The sequence below is a fragment of the Trichechus manatus genome, unplaced genomic scaffold (genome assembly GCF_000243295.1).
Source record: "Trichechus manatus latirostris isolate Lorelei unplaced genomic scaffold, TriManLat1.0 scaffold00097, whole genome shotgun sequence".
Lineage (NCBI taxonomy): Eukaryota > Metazoa > Chordata > Mammalia > Sirenia > Trichechidae > Trichechus > Trichechus manatus.
This window is the reverse complement of record NW_004444033.1, coordinates 7,843,074-7,863,300: the sequence shown is the minus strand read 5'-3', so window position 1 is coordinate 7,863,300 and position 20,227 is coordinate 7,843,074. Positions and strand designations below refer to the sequence as shown.

General features: G+C 41.4%; 1 protein-coding gene across 5 annotated transcripts in view; it reads right to left on the bottom strand.

Moving 5' to 3' along the window:
* Positions 1–20,227, bottom strand: part of EXOC4 (exocyst complex component 4) — an 830,578-nt gene that overhangs the window by 809,887 nt on the left and 464 nt on the right. The window lies entirely within an intron of this gene.

Here is a 20,227-nt window from a genome sequence, read left to right as displayed (position 1 = left end):
CAACAGCCCAACTGAGGAACCCACCTTCTCAGAGAACTCCAACAGCCCAACTGAGGAACCCACCTTCTCACAGAATTCCAACAGCCCAACTGAGGGGATTTGTTGGTTGCCTACCCAAGAAGCCTTTCCCCTCACTTTATCCCTTGCCATCAGAAACTACTTTAATCAGATGGCAGGCGGTCTTGATTTGTCTAAGTGAAGCCTAGCAATTCCTAGTCATTCGATTCCTCTTACAGTGACTTGCCATGTCTAGCCAATGAGACCTGAGGAACTTCTATGACTAGTTTTCTTGCAAGAAGAGTAGCAACAGGACACAGGTCCCTTTTCCTGACACTGGATATTGTTACAGAAAACGGAGGTACCCAAACACATCAGCCATCTTACAACCATGGAAGGGAATGCCAAGAGCGATGACACGCCACAGCTTTATGTCACTGTGCCACCAAAGCAGTCAGCCCTGTAATGCCACACCTTGGGACTTTTTGTTAGGGAGATAATAAACAGCTGTTGTTTGAGCCACTTTCGGTGGTCTTCTTGTACATGTAATGGAAAGCATACTAACTGACAAAATGACTCATACACTGAAGAACCACCTTCCAAAAAGCTCACTTGAAAGACCTGAATCTGGTACAAAGCTCCCAGCAGCCTGGAAATAAGGTCATACTAATTCTAAAATCTTTTACAACAGCAATAATCTAAGCTACACTACAAGACAGTCCCTGTATTTACTACTCTTCCAACAGCACTAACAAGATTGATATGAATCAACAATAACCAGGGAATGAGACAGATCCTTATTAAAAAATCTTTCAATAACTTAGTTTGATTCGTGGGCCACAGATCTTTGTATCCTCTATTATCTTTTCTGGATAATTTTTTTTAATTTAGTGTTATAATCAGTAACAAAGAAACCTTTTCTTCTTACCTGCTGGCTGAGGTAATTTAGAGTTTCATTAAACTCCCTCAGATTTGTCAGCTTATACATTCAACCTGGTTTATTTCATTTATCTTTTTTAACTTAGGGAGGGGTATATTTTAGGCTCTCAATGATGGATGTAATCAGTTCTAAGTCCACCATTAGAACTGCTTTCAGAGATGGTCTGTCAGCAAATCAATCCCACACCCACTTCTAGATATCTGTAAGCAAAATACTGTACAACGGCCGTCTCCAAACTGTCAGTTAGAGCAAAGGAGCTTAATTCAGGAGCCACATGATGTGTAAAACTTCTTTTTCAATTTAGAGGTAAATTCCGCAGGCCAGTCTTTGATGTCAACCTAACTTCCAAAAAGAATTCTGCCAATGTGTTAGGGACGCCAAGAGCCCAGGTGAAGCCTGAAATCGGGGGAGGGGAAAGAGAGGACAGAAATGTAATAAAGGAAAAGGCAAAGCTTGAAAGGACAGCTTGTCATACAAGGACAGCAATGATGGAATCACAGGACTCGAATTAAGGCCTTTCCCATGCCAGATCCTGTTTCCTCATCTGTAAACTGGTGATCTAAACTAGACGACCTCCAAGATAATCCAGTTTCAGACAGAATCCCACACAAATGTTTGACCATTAAAAGTAAGTCAGAGTGGAGAACTTAGGGTTCGTTTGGCTTCAAAGACCAAGATTGCTTGCAATGTTTGGGCACAGAAGAGCTTAGCATATCTTCCTGTGGATTCTATGATACATCACTTTGCTCTTTAAATCTGAAACCTTCCAGGCTGTTAATATAAAGTAAAGCAAAATCATAAAATGCCTTCAATTTATCAACTGGCCCAAAAGGAATAGACCCTAGATACTTAACTCTATCATTTCCCTTTCTAACAGCAGACAGCCACAGAGTTTCCAAAGCTACGCTGGATCAGTTTGTCATCTTTACAATGCTTTGCATGATTTCCTCCTCACCACCATTTGTGGAAAGGAACATGCCAAACATTTCCCCTTGTTTATGTTTACCAGCAGAATCACCATTAAGGAAAATGGCAGGCCCAGACAGGACACCTTCTCTGGCATCAGCTGTCACACATCACGGGAGCAGTGTAAGGAAACAGAAAGGGTTACTAAAATGGAGATTAGAGAGGAAACTGAGTCTCTGGGGATTTAAGAAAATATTTATATATGGAAACATCCTGTGTCTGGTTTGCCCAACATTTGAAATTCATCCTCTTGATGTAAACTGAGGAGCTCTGGTGGCGCAGTGGTTAAGCGCTTGGCTGCTAACTGAAAGGTTGGCAGTTCAAACCCACCAGCTGCTCCGAGAGAGAAAGATACGGCAGTCTGCATCTGTAAAGATTACAGCCTTAGAAACACTACCGGGAAGTTCTGTTCTGTCCTATGTGGTTGCTATCAGTTGGAACTGACTGGCCGGCAGCAGGTTTTGGTTTGAATGTAAACTGAGCTGAATGACATTTTGTCTTGAGTCAAAAATACTTAGATTTAAGAACTACGAGAGTATAAAACCATTGAAGTTTTTTTTTTTAAAATTAAAGAAAAGGAAAGCAACATGGATAATGATAATAAAAGATAATAATGGCTAATATCTATGGAGGCTTGAGGTGCCAGGAACCAGATGTATTGTACACTTCATAGAATGTATGTTTTTTCCTCATAACAACCCTTGACATGGGTTCTATTATTATTTCCTCTCCCTCTCATTTTACAGATGAAGCAGCTGAGATTTAAAGAGGTTAAATTAACTTTTGCCACCTCACACAATGAAGGTAAGCCGTAGTAAAAGGATTCAAAACCCAGGTCTGTCTGTTTTTAGATTATGCTCTTCACAGCTATAGCACTGTGGGCTGTGGAGTCAAACTGCCCTGGTCAGACTCCTGGCTCCACCAACACCTAGTCATATGACCTTGGTAACTGCACCTCATTTTGCTTATCTATAAAACTGAGATACCAGGCATGCTTACCTCATAGGGTTGTTGATGAGAATTAAATGAGATAAAACAAGGCCTGGCATATAATTAGCACTCAACGAGCGTTGTTCTTAGCTACTGTTGTTATAACTTGTTGCCGTCGCATCAGTTTCAATTCATAGCTACCCTACGGGACAGAGGAGAACTGCCCCATAGGGTTTCCAAGGGGCCGCTGGTGGATTCGAACTGCCAACCTTTTTTGGTCAGCAGCTGAGTGCTTAGCCACTGCGCCACCAGGGCTCCAGTATTGTTATAGTAATAAAAGTAGCAGTACTAGCAGTAGTAGCAACAGCAGCAGCAATAGTAGTAGTAGTAAAGGCTGTAGTATTTTTCCATAATGTAATGGAAAGGATATTCTCTAGAGACAAGGGTTCAAATTTCATTACCTCTACCTAGTAGATCATTTGGAGTTGGACGTGAGATTTAACCTCTCCAACTGTCGTTTTACTCCTCCTTAAGGCCAGAATTGTGAAGGGCCTGAGATTTAACCCTACTTGCAAGCTAACTAGTTAGTCTGCCACAATTTCATGGATGATGACAGAAGACACAAAACTCCCAGGTCAGTGACAACGGACTTCCTTACAGCACTGCAAGCAGCATGAGCATCACGTATTTGCATCGGTTCCCCTTGCCCCAGGTCCCACAGGGGGCTACACAAATGGGCCCAAGTGGATACCTATACATGGAGTGAATTACTAGAGAGGAACCATGAGCTGAGAAGACCAAATCTTTGATACAGGGCAGTAAACATGCCTGCCCTTGCTCTGGAGACAGAGAGTATCTTCCAAGGCTGTTTGCTGTGCAAACATCCTTGTAAAGACAGTCTAGAATAAAGCACACAGCGCTTCGCTCACAAGAACTTCAGAAATGCAAGAGACCCATGAAGAAGTGTCTCCCAACGACAATAAACCTAATTCCCTGGGTTCCTTTCAGGACTGAATGACAGCATGGTGCCAAGCAACAGTAGGCAGTAAATAAAGATTCATTTCCAACCTGTTTTCTTTTCTGCTAGTTGAGACCAGAAATAGAGGGCCTCACACAATAAATATTTGCGAAATGAATGAGGAACAGACCATAAAAGCCTGAAACAGTGAACAAATTCTAGCTAACAAGTTTCACTCATGCTACCAAAAACCAGAATAGTCAGCAAATTTCAGTGTGGGATTATCTTCCTTTAAACCAGCGAGTTGACCTCAGCTGCTAGCAGAGATGCAGAAGAGAATACCCATCATCTAGTTTACCCCGCCACCCGCATTAGGAAGCTCTCCTCAGCCTCTGTGCAATGGAAAACCCACCAGCGCACCAAGTACTCCTTGCAATTTTGAACAGCTCTACTCGTTACAAGGTCTTTCGTTAAAATGTAATAAAATCAGCCTCTTTATAATTTCTATACAATGATCCAAGTTCCACCTTTTTCAGTAACACGAAATAAAAGTCTATTCCCTCTGGTGTAAAATTACCCTTTAAATTGTAAAAGACTCTCCATAGTTCTCTCTTTCTCAGGTTAAAACCAGTTGCCGTGGAGTCAACTACAACTCATGGCGATCCCACGTGTGTCAGAGTAGAACTGTGCTCCGTTAGGGTTTTCAGTGGGTGATTTTTCAGAAGGAGACAGTCAGGTCTTTCTTCTGAGGCACCTCTGGGTGGCTCAAACTGCCAACCTTCGAGTTAGCAGTGGAGAGCTTAACCAGATCCCTAATTTCTTCAATTGTTTCTTCCACAACATGGCTTCCAAGCACCGCACCGTAAGTATCAGAACTGAAATTAAAGCACGGTATGACTCCGTGTTGTTCTCGCTGTTGTTAGGTGCCGTTGAGTCGGTTCCAACTCACAGCCACCTTATGTACAACAGAACGGAACACTGGCCCAGTCCTGCGCCATCCTCACAATCGTTGCTATGTTTGAGCCCATTGTTGCAGCCACTGCATCAGGCCATCCTCACAATCGTTGCTATGTTTGAGCCCATTGTTGCAGCCACTGTGTCAATCCATCTCATTGCTGACCCTCTACCTTACCAAGGATGATGTCCTTCTCCTGAGACCGGTCCCTCCTGATAACGTGTCCAAAGTAAATGAGACAGTCTCACCATCCTTGCTTCCAAGGAGCATTCTGGCTGTACTTCTTCCAAGCCAGACCTGTTCATTCTTCCGGCAGTCCACGGTATATTCAATATTCTTTGCCAGCACCATAATTCAAAGGCATCAGTTCTTTGTCAGTTTTCTTTATTCATTGTCCAGCTTTTGCATGCACGTGAGGCAACTGAAAATACCGTGGCTTGGGTCAGCTGCACCTCAGTCCTCAAAGTGACATCTTTGCTTTTCAACACTTTAAAGAGGTCTTTTGAAGCAGATTTGCCCAATGCAACGCATCTTTTGATTTCTTGACTGTTGCTTCCATGGGCGTTGATCCACAGATCCAAGTAAGATGAAATCCTTGACAACTTCAATCTTTTCTCCATTTATCATGATGTTGCCTGTTGGTCCAGTTGTGAGGAATTTTTGTTTTATGTTGAGGTGTAATCCATACTGAAGGCTGTGGTCTTTGATCTTCATCAGTAAGTGCTTCAAGTCATCTTTGTTTTCAGCAAGCAAGGTTGTGTCATCTGCATAACACAGGTTGTTAATGAGTCTTCCTCCAATCCTGATGCCCCATTCTTCTTCATACAGTCCAGCTTTTCAGATTATTTGCTCAGCATACAGATTGAGTAGGTATGGTGAAAGGATACAACCCTGACGCACACCTTTCCGGACTTTAAACCACGCAGTATCCCCTTGATCTGTCTGAACAACTGCCTCTTGATCTATGCACAGGTTCCTCATGAGCACAATTAAGTGTTCTGGAACTCCCATTTTTTGCAATGTTATCCATAATTTGTTATGATCCACACAGTCGAATGCTTTTGCACAGTCAATAAAACACAGGTAATCATCTTTCCAGTATTCTCTGCTTTCGGCCAGGATCCATCTGACATCAGCAACAATATCCCTGGTTATGCTTCTGAATCCTGCTTGAATTTCTGGCTGTTCCTTGTTGATATACTGCTGCAATCACACTTGACTCCAAAGCCCATACTTCCCTCTGAAGTCCTCTCAAAAACAGCTCTCACGTGAACTTACTATATGCCAGGCATTTATCTAAGTGACTTAAACATCATGAGTCACTCATTCCTGACAACCATCCTATGAGGCAGATGCATTATTATCCCTCTTTTTACAGATGAAGAAACTGAGCTGTTGTCCAAGGCACAGAGTTTTTCAGTAGCAAGCCAGGCTTCAAACCCATGCTGTCTGGCTCCAGAATCTGGTTCTTAGCCACTTCGCTATCCTGCCTCTCAAGACGTGATGCTCGAAACTGAACACAGCATACTCGTAATGTGGCATAACCAGTCAAAAAAGGGAGGTTTTTACGCTCCACGATATCGGCACTCTATTTCTAATAATCTAGGCAAACATTATACTGGATTTTTTAAAATATCAACTCCAAAAATGATCCAAGATCCCTGTGACAGTAAGGTTGACAAGCCAGCTCTCACTCATCCTCACTTGAGAAATTGAAAACTAAATGCAGAGATTCACACGCATCCTTATGTCCTACATTTTGGGCAGGAGAGATGGAAGCAAGGCAGAGAATGTAAATTATTGAGTGTTTATAAAATGCAGGCAATGCAGTGGTTATTTTGTATACATAATCTAAGAGTCCTCACAATAGCCTAGTGAGATAAATAACATCACCTCTCTTTTTACAGGCAAGGAATGAGAGGCTTCCAGAGGTGAAGTAACCTGCATATATGCATATAGATAACGAGTATCAGAACTGGAAGTAAAGCCAAGTATACTTGACTCCAAAGCCCATATTCTTTTACACCAGGTTGTCGTTAGTCGGCCCCTAACTCATGGTGACCCCATGCACAATGAAACAAAACGCTGCCCAGTCCTGCATCATCCCCATGATCTGTCGGGGATGAACCGTCTTTCCGTTATAAACCGAACTGTCTTTCCATTATAAAACCAAAAAATATATATATATCTATTGCCGTCAAGTCGATTCTGACTCCTAGTGACCCTGTAGGACAGTACAGAACATGTACCATATGGTTTTCAAGGCTATAATCTTAAGAGAAGCAGACTGCCACATCTTTCTTCCACAGAGCAGCTGGTGGATTTTGAACTTCGGACCTTTCAGTTAGCAGTCGAGCACTTAACCACTGTGCCACCAGAGTCCTTCTTGCCACTATAAAACCAAAACACCAAACCCGTTGCCATAGATTCGATTCCAACTAACAGCAACCCTGGACATGTTCTGAAATCCCACCCCCCGCCCTCATCTCTGAAGCTGTAGGACCGCACCCTAATGAAGCTACAGCTCATATATGAACAGAATGGCGGGCAGCTACAGATGTAAAGAGGGCACTACGCAGCTTTTTTAATAGTAAACAGTCTTGAATCTGGGTAAGGTAGTTTTAAAAACATGAGCTAAAAGGCACCAAGCAGAGGACCAATGATTTAACTTGGCATCCCAAGATGTGTTCAAGTTATTGAATCACTCTAGATTTTTTCCATTCCTATCTCAAAACCATTATGATTTACAAACTACAGTCAAGTTCATATAGGAACAAAAAAACAGTAAACTAGATTCCAGCTAAAGATGGACACAGACATTTCTGCATCACTAAAGAAACTTTCGGTAAGACAGCTCTGGTATTTTACATAATGAATTACATCTTTAACCAGGAGCAGTTACTCCCCTGGAAGGAATTTATTCACTGAATGGGTTCCAAGGACCATGGTACACGCGTTAAACTACTGTGAAGAGCACTTGTATGAGTAAGTGTATTAAATGGTTCTAGTGAGTTCAAGGCCAGCAGCTCCAAGTAAGCCCTAAAAGCAAGTAATAAAAACCCAGGACAAAAAACCGGAGATCTCAAACAGAATGTGTCAGTTTCCTGGTTTTATACCAGCTTCTGTATCTCAGCATACTCAGTCAAGTGTTTTGAAAGGAAAATCACTAGTCACTACCACCAGCTCCTTCTGTGGAACAATTCTGCTTTCACTTTGGACTTAATGGAGTCCAGACAGCAGAAAATACATAAAAGTCGGTATTATTCTTAAAAAACACAAAAGGAAGATCAAATCAAAAAAGCACACCTATGAAACTAAACCTAGTCACCAAAAGGTGACCCAACACTCAAGAGGAACAATAATCTTCAATCAAAGACAGAATAAGAAAACACACACACACACACACACACACACACACACACACACACAAATCTAGACTACCACCGTGAGGAATACACCAGGCGATGGAATGATTAGGAAAAGGATAGCAAGAACAGCTGCACAACTTGGAGAATGTAGTCAGTGTCACTGAACTGTACGTGTAAAAATTATTGAGATGACGTACATTTTGTTAAGTATATTTTCACCACATTAGAAAAAGAAAAAGAATACGCCAGGGGACAGTGGTGATGGTTGCACAATATAACAAAATTAATTAAGGTTACTAAATTATAAATGTAAGAAAATGTTGAAATGGCAAGTGTTCTTACACATATTTTCACAATTAAAAACAAAGTCCCATCGAAAGATGATATACTAAAAAAAACACCCAGCAAGTTTCTGACCACCCTAATCAAATATGTGGGACCTCCCAAAGCCTCCATGAAAAACAGGAAAAGAGCACAGCTTTGGAATGAGAAACCCAGACTCGGACGAGGCTCTGCAGCTGTCTGGCTATTTGACCCTGGACAAGTCACTTAACCTCTCTGAGTCTATTTCTTAACCTGTAAAACAGGCAGGATAACAAGAGGACCTGCCTCACCAGGTTGCTGCGAGACTTGGAGAAGAGCATAAATGGGCTTTGTAAAATATAAAGTGCAACAGAAGCATTGCCTGATACATTAATACAAACATAATAAATAATCTGTGAATCACAGCATTGTTAGCCCAAATCCCCTGCAGCCTCCACCCACCCCACCCCCAAGTTGCTGAGAATGTTTGTTTATGAACTGGGATCAGCCCTTTTCTCTGTAGTCTTCCAGTGCCCGGGGCATTAAGTGCTCGGTAAATGCTACATAATGAGCAGCGGCCAGATCCTGTATCCGGAGAGGTCATGAAGGACAGCCGGGGCCTGATGAGAGAACAGGAGCTAAATGATCTCACCCAGCAATGCCTGTTCTAAACCTCTAGGAAAGAAGAAAACATAGCTACAGTGACCCTATTCCATTTATTTAGTCATTCAACAAATATTTAGTAAGCACCTATTACTTACCAGACACAGTTCCAAGTGGCTAGAGACACAGCAGTGAACAAAATCAATCCCTCCCTCAGGAAGTCTGCATTCTAGTGCAGGGAGCCAGGCAACAAAACACGTAGATAAGCATATAATGTAGGGGGTGGGGGAGGATAGCTATGAAGAAAACTGAGGCAGGGTAAAAGGGATGGGGGGCACCGGGGTGATGCAAACAGTTAACACACTGGGCTGCTAATGAAAAGGTTGGAGGTTGGAGTCCACCGAGGGGTGCCTCAGAAGAAAGGCCTGGTGATCTACTTCAGAAAAATCAGACAGTGGAAACCCCGTGGAGCACAGTTCTACTCTGACACACATGGGGCCACCATGAGTCGGAATCTGGTTTTTCCTAAGGGGGCTGGGATTATTACATGGGGAGGCCAGAGCAGGACTCTGTAATAAAGATGGCATTTGAATAGAGCTTTACAAGAAGTGAGGGAGACAAACATGTCGTTATCTACGGGAAGACGATTCCAGAGAGAACAGAAGATGCAAAGGCCCTGAAGTAGGAGCATGTCTGGCATGTTCAAGGCACGAAGAACAGCAAGGAGGTCAATGTGGCTTTAGAGAAGCAATCACGGGTGACAGTGCTAGGAGATGAGGTCAGAGGAGGCCAGGAGTCAGATCTGATACAGCTCTGTGGGCTTTCACGCTGAGTGTTTTTTAAAGCCGCTGGAGGGTTAGCCTCAAGCCAGAGAATGATAGCTCTGACTGCTGTTTTAAAAGGATCGCTGTGGCTGCTGGCAAGCTCCAGTGCTTCCCAGAAAGGTCTTCCGTGATATCTAACCTACTGCAATTTTAAGTCTATTTCTCCTCAACCCAGTATTTAATTGGGGAGGGGGGGGAGACAAAATTCTCTGAATAACAACATTCAAGTATCATTTTAATTATCCCCCACCTCTTTCCAAAAAGATAGGAGATGGTCTGTACAAGTATGTACATAATAAAAAATAAAATACAAATTAAAAAAGTGGGAATAGTTAGAGACAAGCAGGACAAAACAAGACCATATAAATATAAAACACAAATATGCGGGCCATATGGCTAGTATAGTTTATATAAAATGAGCCTCAAAATTAACTGAGCTTCTTGCCAGCCAAGGCAAAAAGGGAAATAGTCAGTCACATCATTCTCATGATCAACAATACAGATTCCAGCTCCTATGAAGAAGCAAACTCTAAACTAGCACCGAATTCTAAAAGAAATCTTTCACATAAAACAATATGGGAGATGTTATGCAATATTATGAAGAATGTCCTCAACAACTTCCTGATAAAACAGATAAAGTAATAAATTTTATATGGCCATTTCTTAAAGGATTGCTCAAGAGCATAAAATTTAAAACTCAAACTCAGGCCTGGAGATTTTGGTAGACTCTGAATATAATCCAAATATGAAGCCTTCCAATTATCCAGTTTAAGCCAAGGATGGCATTTAGGGAACTGATAGGACTGAATGTAGCAAATGATGTTTCGTAAATTCCCTCCTCTCAGCAAGGAGTTCAGGCTGACCAGCCAGCAGTCCTTTGAAAAAGGCTATAGGGCAAGTATTTGGTGTGAGAGGATGAGAGTGGGTAGTTAAGTATTGTAAGCCAGAAGAGCATATAGTTAGACAACCAATCATGAAAAATTAAGAGCCTGACCAGGAGGGTTCTCCCCTGAGCTTCAAGATGACCTGCACGTGATGGCAGACTACCATTCCGGGGCAGTTTAGGGTACTTTAGCAAAGTAACAAGAGTCTCCCAGAGTCCTACCCTATAAAGCAAGGCATATTGTTTAGATGGGGGAAATTCTCCAGTCAGATGTTATCAGTTACTCTCCTTAGCCATAAGCAGCAAAAACAGAATTCCTGGCAAATCCACAAGACTCAGCTGCCTAATAAATATACCCGCAGATAACTAAACTAATTAACTTGCTGTAGAAATATTTTGTGTAATACACCTGAATTGTGGCGACACCTGCAGTATAATTAGCATTAAGTTGTGCTTTCTGAAAACAATTAATAGGCTTAATTGTCTACCAAGGGCCTCCCTGGTTGGCATCCAGTGACCTCTCCTCCAGGAATAATAAAGATTAACAAAATAATTAATGGAAATCCCTTAAAGCAACTCAGAAAAACTAATTACCGTAAGGCTTCACATATCCAAAACCGCTCCAGCTCTACGGAGCACAATCGCCAGGAAGAATCCAATCTCCTCAGTGACCCCATTATGAAAAGTTCTCAAAATGGGCCACAGAGCAGACAGGCTGGAGATCATGGAGTCCCTGCCCTCTTTATCATCAAGGGCCTGAACCCCTCAATCGGTACTACCTTCTCTCCTGTTAGGACAATTCCAACAAATTTTTTAAAGTAGTTTAATGGAAAGGGCACTAGACAGGAACTCATCTTTATATATTTACTAACTATTCCAGCACAAATTACCATAAAACAAAGACTGAACATTTTTAAATTCTCAACAAACGCTCAAGGGTTAACTACTTTCAGAACCTCACTCCAAGCAGGAAGAAAATTAATGATTACCTCATCGATCTTTTAAGAACATAATATTCCTTTTTGCTATTGATCCTAATGCAAAAAGAGTGTAGACCTGACATGATTCTTCAAAACGTGAATCCCATTTTCTTTCCCCAACTGCTCTTAACCAGAAGACATTTGGTTACACTATTAGATCTATTTAGCCCTTATTTCAAAGTGTGAGAGTCAGATTTTCTTTTCCTTTAAAATATGCCAATAGCTGATTTAAGAAATGCTTGACAGCAACATGGACCTATTGTGTCTGCAGGAGAACCAAGCACAGTTCTAAGTATGAGTTGAGAAAAAGTACAAACTGACGAGGAAGGAAAGAGATTGCTAAGAATGTAAACACTATCGAAACCAAAGCTGCCAACCCCTCCGTTCCGGTTCAAAACTCTGCTGAGAATTTGCATTTCTAGCCTAGATATACTGAATCAGAATTTACATTTTAACAAGATCCCCAGGTGATTCTTATGTATAATAAATTTTGAGAACCACTGCTCTACTAGTAAGGAGCCCTGGTGGCACAGTGGTTAAACTACTCGGCTACTAACAAAAAGGTCAGTGGTTCAAATTCACCAGCTGCTCCTCAGGAGAAAGATGTGACAGTCTGCTTCCAAAGATTTACAGCCTTGGACACCCTATGAGGCAGTTCCACTCTGTCGTACAGGGTGGCTTTGAGTCAGAATGGACTGGATGGCAGTGGGGTTTGGTTTGGCTCTACTAGTGGTTCTCACAATTGGTCCCTAACCAGCAGCACTAGCATCACCTGGGAACTTGTTAGAAATGCAAATTCTCAGCAGGGGTTCAAACCAAAATGAACCAGTTCGAAGCCCTCAACAAAACAAGGTGGGAAGTATCTTCCAAGCCTGTTACACTAAGCAGAGTGCTTTGTATATGATAAATAGACTACAAATGTTTCCTGTGAATTATAAAAATATGAGACCCTCATAATAACTGAGTTTGTGTACAAAATCACACCTTAAAGGAACATTCAAAACGTGTATTACTATGTAATCACACAAGATATGCCTTCACTCAAAGCACAGCCAAATCTACATTACACTTTTAAATCAGATTTTATCATGCTCAATTATACATTGTGACTGCACGTTTCCTAATTATGTCTTATTAGATCCCATAAAACACAAGATAATCCCATCCCAACTGATGGCACTTCACGATGACAATTCCCTCTGAAAAAGTTTTCTGATGCATAAAAACAACATCCCTTAATTCAAGAGATCCATTTAATATCAAGTGACAGTAAACAATTTTGGCTTTAATGTCAATTGAAAAATCACTGGTGTCTTGCTTCAGACAGCACTTAGGGCCAATTACTATACCCAACACATGCAGTTGTTCAATATTTCAATTAATCCCATTATACTGAACAATTCTGGGTACCACAAGCTATAAATCTTTTAGCCAATAGAGAAGGCCATCATCCAAAATTAACGAAAATCACCCCCCCGAAGCATACAAGTGAGTCCGGGGTTGACAAAGTCAACTTAAAATATGTCCCTACTTGTAACCAAACTCTACCTCTTCTCCACATCCACCTCCAGTTTAAGCTCCATGCCCTCCTTAAAGCCCTGTCACAATGAACTTATTTTTCAACTCCAGTCGAACTTTTTGTTTGTTTCTACAACACATTATAGCACTTGGTAATTTTAAAGGTGTACACTATTTCGTACTTCAGAGTTTCTGGTGAATTCCTCAGAAATGCTATTCTACAAGATACTAAAATGTGTTACGTGGTCAGATAAGCTTTGGAAACTCCGGATTACAAAAACTGAAGCAGGTTTCTAAACTATAGGACATGCGGGAGATTTTCGTGTTTGTATACAAGATGCCTCTGCAGGGCGGGCATCAGGGTGGGCGCATGGACCAGCCATGAACAATATATTATGCAGCATTTCTGGAATTTGTTAATCTACGGAGCTTGAGTCTCCCACCAACCTTTCTCCTCCCAGCACTGTTATTGTTAGCTGCTGTTGAGTTGGCCCCTGATTCATGGTTACCCCATGCAAAATGGGACGGGACCACTGTGATCCACAGAGTTTTCACTGGCTGATTTTCAGAAGTAGATCACCAGGACTTTCCTCCTAGTCCATCTCAGTCTGGAAGCTCCACTGAAACCTGTTCAGCATCACAGCAACACACAAGCCCCCAGTGACAGACGAGTGGTGGCTGCACTTAAGGTACACTGGCCAGGAATCGAACATATATATAAACACACTTACACACATACATTTTTATGGAAATTTCCAAACATGCACAAAAATAAGAGAATCATAGCATAAACCTAGCTGCAACGATTATCAACACATTCCAATCTTGGTTCAGCTATACCCCCACCAACACTAACTTTCCCACCTGATTATTTTGAGTTAAATCTAAGATCCTGTCATTTTTATTGATACATATTTTCAGTATGTATCTCTTACAAATAATGGCTCAAAAAAAAAAAAGGCACAAGATCATTATCTCAGCTAAGAAAATTTAACAACTCTAATGGTAGCGCAACAGCTGCTAACTAAAAGGCTGGCAGTTGAATTCACCAAGCCGCTCTGCTCCCGTAAATATTAAACCAAAAAACCAAACCCCCTGCAGATGAGTCAATTCTGACTCACAGAACCCCTATGGGGCAGTTCTACTCTGTCACATAGGGTTGCTATGAGTCGGGATTGACTCAACGGCACCCAACAAGAACTGACTTCTTACATCTTATCTCCCCAAGTAAATTATGTTCTAAGGGGTACTCAAGCTTTAATGTGCACTTGAATCACCTGGTAATATTGTAAGCCGCAGATTCAGGTCAGGTGGTACCTGAGATTCTGCATTTCTAACAAGCTCTTAAGTGATACTTTGAGTAAGATAACGTCTCTTCTAATATTCACCAAAATCATAGGTACCAAGTTTTAAATGGAAAAAACCTTTTGAATTATGTTCCACTTTCTTTTTAACAAAGAAAAAATAAAGTCAGAAAAGGTCCTCTTAAGAATCTTGAAATATTTACTTTTCTCACCAATAGTTCAAATGTAACACAGGAATTTTTCCCTTATTGCTTCCTGTTAAATGGTGATTTCCTATTTAATCCCCAACACATAAAGGATTGTCTACTATAAAGACCAATGTCCTAACTCATGTCATGGCTTGAAAGCAACTAATAAAAATGGAAGAAGCAGCAGAGTATAAGACAACAAGGAGTAGAGCTCACCACTGCAAACTGAAAAATACCAGCACAGACTGCAAACATCCAAATGCAAACAAAAACAAAATAAAACAAAAAGAGTCTAAACACCGCGCTGCCTAAAGAGAACTCAGTCAGCAGCCAGATGAGTCCTCAGGCCAACAATTAATACTATAATACGAGTCCCCGGGTAGTACAAACGGTTAAGCACAGGGCTACTAACCAAAAGGTTGGCAGTTCAAACCCACCCAGAGGCACCTCAGAAGATAGACCTGGCAATCTGCTTCCAAAAAGTCACAGCCTTGTAAATCCTACGGAGCAGTTCTACTCTGCACACATGGGCTCACCACAAGTCAGACTCGACTTGACAACAACTAACAACAATACTACAACCTTACCAAGGGAAGAAACGAACATTCGAGCTCCTTCTCTGTGCCAAACTGTGCTGGGCACGTTTACATAGTCTATCTCATTTCATTTTCCCCAAAACTCCAACAGGTTGTACTACTACCCCATTTTACAAATGAGAAACTAAGGTACGTGATTTTAAGTAACTTGCCCAAGGCCACACAGCTAATACAGTAAGTTTCTACTAACTATACCCACACTGTTCCTTCCACCAAAGGATGTGACCACACCCATCCATAAGCAAGGCCTGAAAAAAACTGACCACGTCACTCAACGTTAAAACTATACGCCTCAAAGCCTTCACGATATTTCAGTGTTAAAAATTACATGAGGTTAGAAACCAAGGTGTATGTTCCCAAGATATTAATTCTGCATATGCAGCCAGAAAATGGGAATTGTTTTGCCTCTTAAGTGCACATATACCATCAGACTTCCTGAAAGTTTATGAAGTGTTTCGTCTCGAGGTAGTCTAGCAGTAACTTTCAAACAGCATCACATCACCAACGCCAACACTCCCTAGGGCGCAAAGAGAGCTAGAAAACCTAAAACCACTATGAGACGGGCTCAGATGAAGACAGGAGGTGGTGATGGAAACATTAACTCCTAACACACCTTCCAGAACTCTGCTCCGAACAGACTGACCGCGTTCCTCCCCTGCCACACGCTGTGCCGGAGACCTCAAAGCTGTTTGTTCAAAGACCTGATCAAAGCCTGAACCCCTTCCACAAAGTTTACTTTGAATTAAATACTGGCTGACCAAAATACTCTAAGGAGAAAAGGAATTTAACAGGTGTCTACAATAAAGGATTCTCCAAGTTTTTGAAATTCCAGCTTTTGTGAAGATACACATGTGAGCCTTCTCCTATCTTCAAACCTCCCTGACATCTGTAACCAGAGTGTGTCTATAAAAGCTCTGCTCCGGGGTTTCAATAAGGCTTCCTCAAGTCACAGCCCAAGTTTGTCTTCCCAATTAAGCCAGCTATTAAAGGCCAACTTCGAAAGAAGACAACATTTAATTGGAAAACAAATCACCTAACAGTAAGTGGTAGACACATTTCCCAATTAAAAACCTGACAAGAACTCACAAAAAATAAAATAGCATCTCCAAAATGCCATCTTCTTTATTCCCATTTAGAAAGGCTGCCTCCACCAACTTCACACCAAACAAAAGGTTAGCGGGCAAAAATCAATAGAAAAGTAGGAAAATGGTGTGTGTGTGTGTCTGTGTAACACTGTCCAAATTGGACGTTAGCAGGTAATCAGGACTCTGTCCACCCCAATCAGTTCGACTTTAAAGGGTCAATGGCAAGACTTCAAACCAGAAGCTCTACTTACTGACTGCACAGCTGGCAGCAGCCTGTGCCAGCCCAGGGCCTCTCTGCATCAGACTAAACCCAAGCACTATCTGTTGGGCCTCTCCACCACTCTTCATCAAAGTCCCCTTCACAGTCCTGAGAACCTCTTCTGCAAAGTCCTGGGAGTCCACCTTTTGAAACATCTGACTGTCCCAAAATATTTTTATTCAGTAGTTTTTAAATGATTGAAAATTGTATTAACGAGTCTCGAGGTGATATAAAAATATCCAGCTACCTAAATATAAAAACTTTCATTAAAATTACACTGTACTTTATCTTTCAATGATCTTGGCTTTTAAATGCTTTAAAGCGATGGAGTATCATGCTAGCAAAATAAGAGTCATATATTTAATTCTATGGCAGGAAATAGCAACAAGATTTGGATATTCCCTATTTCTACACCTACTTTGTCCTTAAACCTTTATCCACTTGTGGTTATTGCTTTTCCAGCATTAAAAGATGACTGTAATAACAAATCCTGTTCCAACTATTAGGAATACCATTATAAAAAATATATATATATAAAGTGTTATGCTAATACATAATGTAGTATAGAAATGACATATATTTTACAAATCTGAGCAAGAGATTTGAAGAATGTATAACATTCACTTTTTAAAAAAAGAAAAATACAACTGCTCAGTGGTATAAAAAATCAAACTAAACTGATTAAACTTTTCAAAGGACAGTGGACTCTATCACTAACAAGTCGTATATTTTGTGACAAAATAAGAGGTCCAGGGAAACATTAAAAAGAAGTGGCAAGTACCAGGTTCATCTTTGGGAATACTGACGATTTGATAAACATGAGCCTAAAATGGGTTTTCCTTTTTGAGGCAGGTTGCCAAAGCAACCAGGAAAGCTACACTCTTTGAGAGAGAATTTGACAAAGTTAAGGACAGTAGGAGGTGAGCAAAGTTTCATATGAGGCATGAAGAATAAAAAATACAATGTTGCAAGAATACCACAAAGAGTACAAACTGAACAGACACACAAAGCAGCAACTTGTGAGTGGCAGTGCAATTTACCAACAAGAAATGCATACTCCCCATTTCATTCTTTCCTGCAGGACCTCCACTCCCAAACACCACAGTAATCCTGCCAGCCTCCTCTCACTGACCCTGCCTGTGTCACTGGGAATGGTCAGAAGCATATCAGGAGGTAAAGAACAAGAAGAGAGTCGGCAACACACTCACTTCAATGCCAGAATTTTCCTTCGACTCAAAGAAATGTTGAAATACAAACAGCAATGCTCCAGCACCAACAATCTCCAGTCTTAAACAGGACACTAGGTCTGGGGACTCCCTTCTGTCACACTCTTGTAACAAATATAGTTAAGTGTCATTCAAGTGGTCCCAGGTGGTCAACAAGAAGGATGAAAAAGGAAAAACAATAATAATACACAACAGAAGTCAAAGTAAAAAATGCCTAGGCCTAAATCATGGTGATAGTCAAGGTAATACAGATGGGCATAAGCGATGGACAATCACAAAATCACACTCCACACCACGCAGCAGGAGATTGCCCTGGAGAACACGAACAAATGGTCAACCATGACCGAAGGCAACGTATGTCTCTGACTCAGTACCAGTATAGAAGTTTTAGTTTGGTTTTTATGCTTGCTTTTTTTTTTTTTTTAATATTAGGATATTTAGGGCAACTTTAACTGACATTAAAGAAACCGGTAGATAATATAAACGAAATGGGTAAAGCCTATAGAATGAAAAGTACACAGCTGAGATGGGATATCTGAATACAGCTGCTACTTTCTCAGATCCCCACTCTACATCGACAGGAAGTAACCACTCCTTCCCTTGGATTCCCATCACATTTAATCTCTACCTCTCTTCTAGCCTTGTATCGTAGTTTTTATTTACATATTTTGTCTCCCAAGTAGACTACATACTCTCCTCAAAGGTAGCATCTATGTCTGATTCATCTTTGCAAAACTCAAGATGTTCACTCACTCACTCAAGTATCTATTTAAATGAATGCTGACTAAAAGGCAGAAAAAGTAAACAAGTTCAAAAAAGAATCCAAATAAATTCATGTATTATAGCTCCACAGGGGATTAAGAATGGAAGCTACAAATATTTCATTTGGAGTTTTGGTATCATGAGCCACATCTATATTCCTGTGCATTGTCACAGAAAATTGGCGGGCCTGAGGCGGTCTGATCCAGATGAGCCTTTCTTCTGTATGGCCTACCAAGTATATTAGATATTTCCAAACAGAGACTTATTCTCTAATTCCTATAGGGACAACTGGTAATATTGACTTAATATGCCATAATCTTAAACTATTGCTGTTGGCCGTCATCTCGTCAGCGCCCGATTCATGGTGATCCCGGCACAACAGAATGAAAGGCTAGGTGGTCCCTGTGCCATCCCCATGATCAACTGCAGGTGCACCACTGGGATCCACAGGGTTTTCACTGGCTGGTTTTGAGAAGTAGATTGCCAGGCCTTTCCTCCTAGTCCATCTTAGTCTGGAAGCCCCACTGAAACCTGTTCAACATCATAGCAACACGCAAGCCTCTACTGACAGACAGAGGGTGGCTGTACATGAGGTACACTGGCTGGCAATAAAACCGGGTCTCCCTCAAGGAAGGTGAGAATTCTACCACTGGACCACCACTGCCCCAATCTTAAACTAGAGTCCCCATGATAAAACCAAAAACCAAACCCTTTCCCGTCGAGTCGATTCCAACTCATAGTGACCCTATAGGACAGAGCAGAACTGCCCCTATAGTGTTTCCAGGCAGCGTGGATTCGAACTGCCATCCTTTTGGTTAGCAGCTGAGAGCTTAACCACTCCACCACCAGGGCTCCTGAGTCTCCTAAATAAGACCCCCGAAATGGGTCTTTATCTGTCCATGAGATGATAGGCTGTCTTAAAAGTATGATTTATTCATTCACTCAACATATTTATCAAATGCTTGTTACCTAGTAGGTACTACTGGGCCCTGGGTTTTTTTTTTTTTTTAAAAAAAAGATCATCAGGACACTCCAGGAGCCCAAGAACTCAGCCAAAAGTTCAACGCAGGTGGGGAAAGGAGGGGGTAATGTCTTATTTAATGAAAAATACCCAAATTGAAATTCAAATGCCAACAACGTAAAAATGGGTCATAATACATTTTATTCAGGTTGTTTTTTAAATCATTCCGTGTGTCATACTCAGTGGTACTTGAAGAGCCCCTCCCCCAATTTATTGAGATATTTCACCTAAAAAAAAAAAAAGAAGAGCCCCTAAAAGATCCCCCATTTTCACTATACATATTCTGGGAAAATAAAATGCACGTAGGGTAACTTGAAATTCAGTTTTGTTCTGTTTTTAAGAACTAAACCAGGATAGGAAGGCAGGAATAGGCAGGACAAAAACTGAAAATGGATGCGGGCCTTCAAACCCAGAGCCCTTCCACCAGCTCAAGTTCTTGTATTGGAGGCTGTGACCACTCACAGGTGGTTGAAAGTGTCCAAGGTGTGGGTGAGAACAACTCTGACAGGAGTCTCCGGGCGGCGGGGCCTTACACCCAGAAGCCCAGGAAGCATGGCGCCT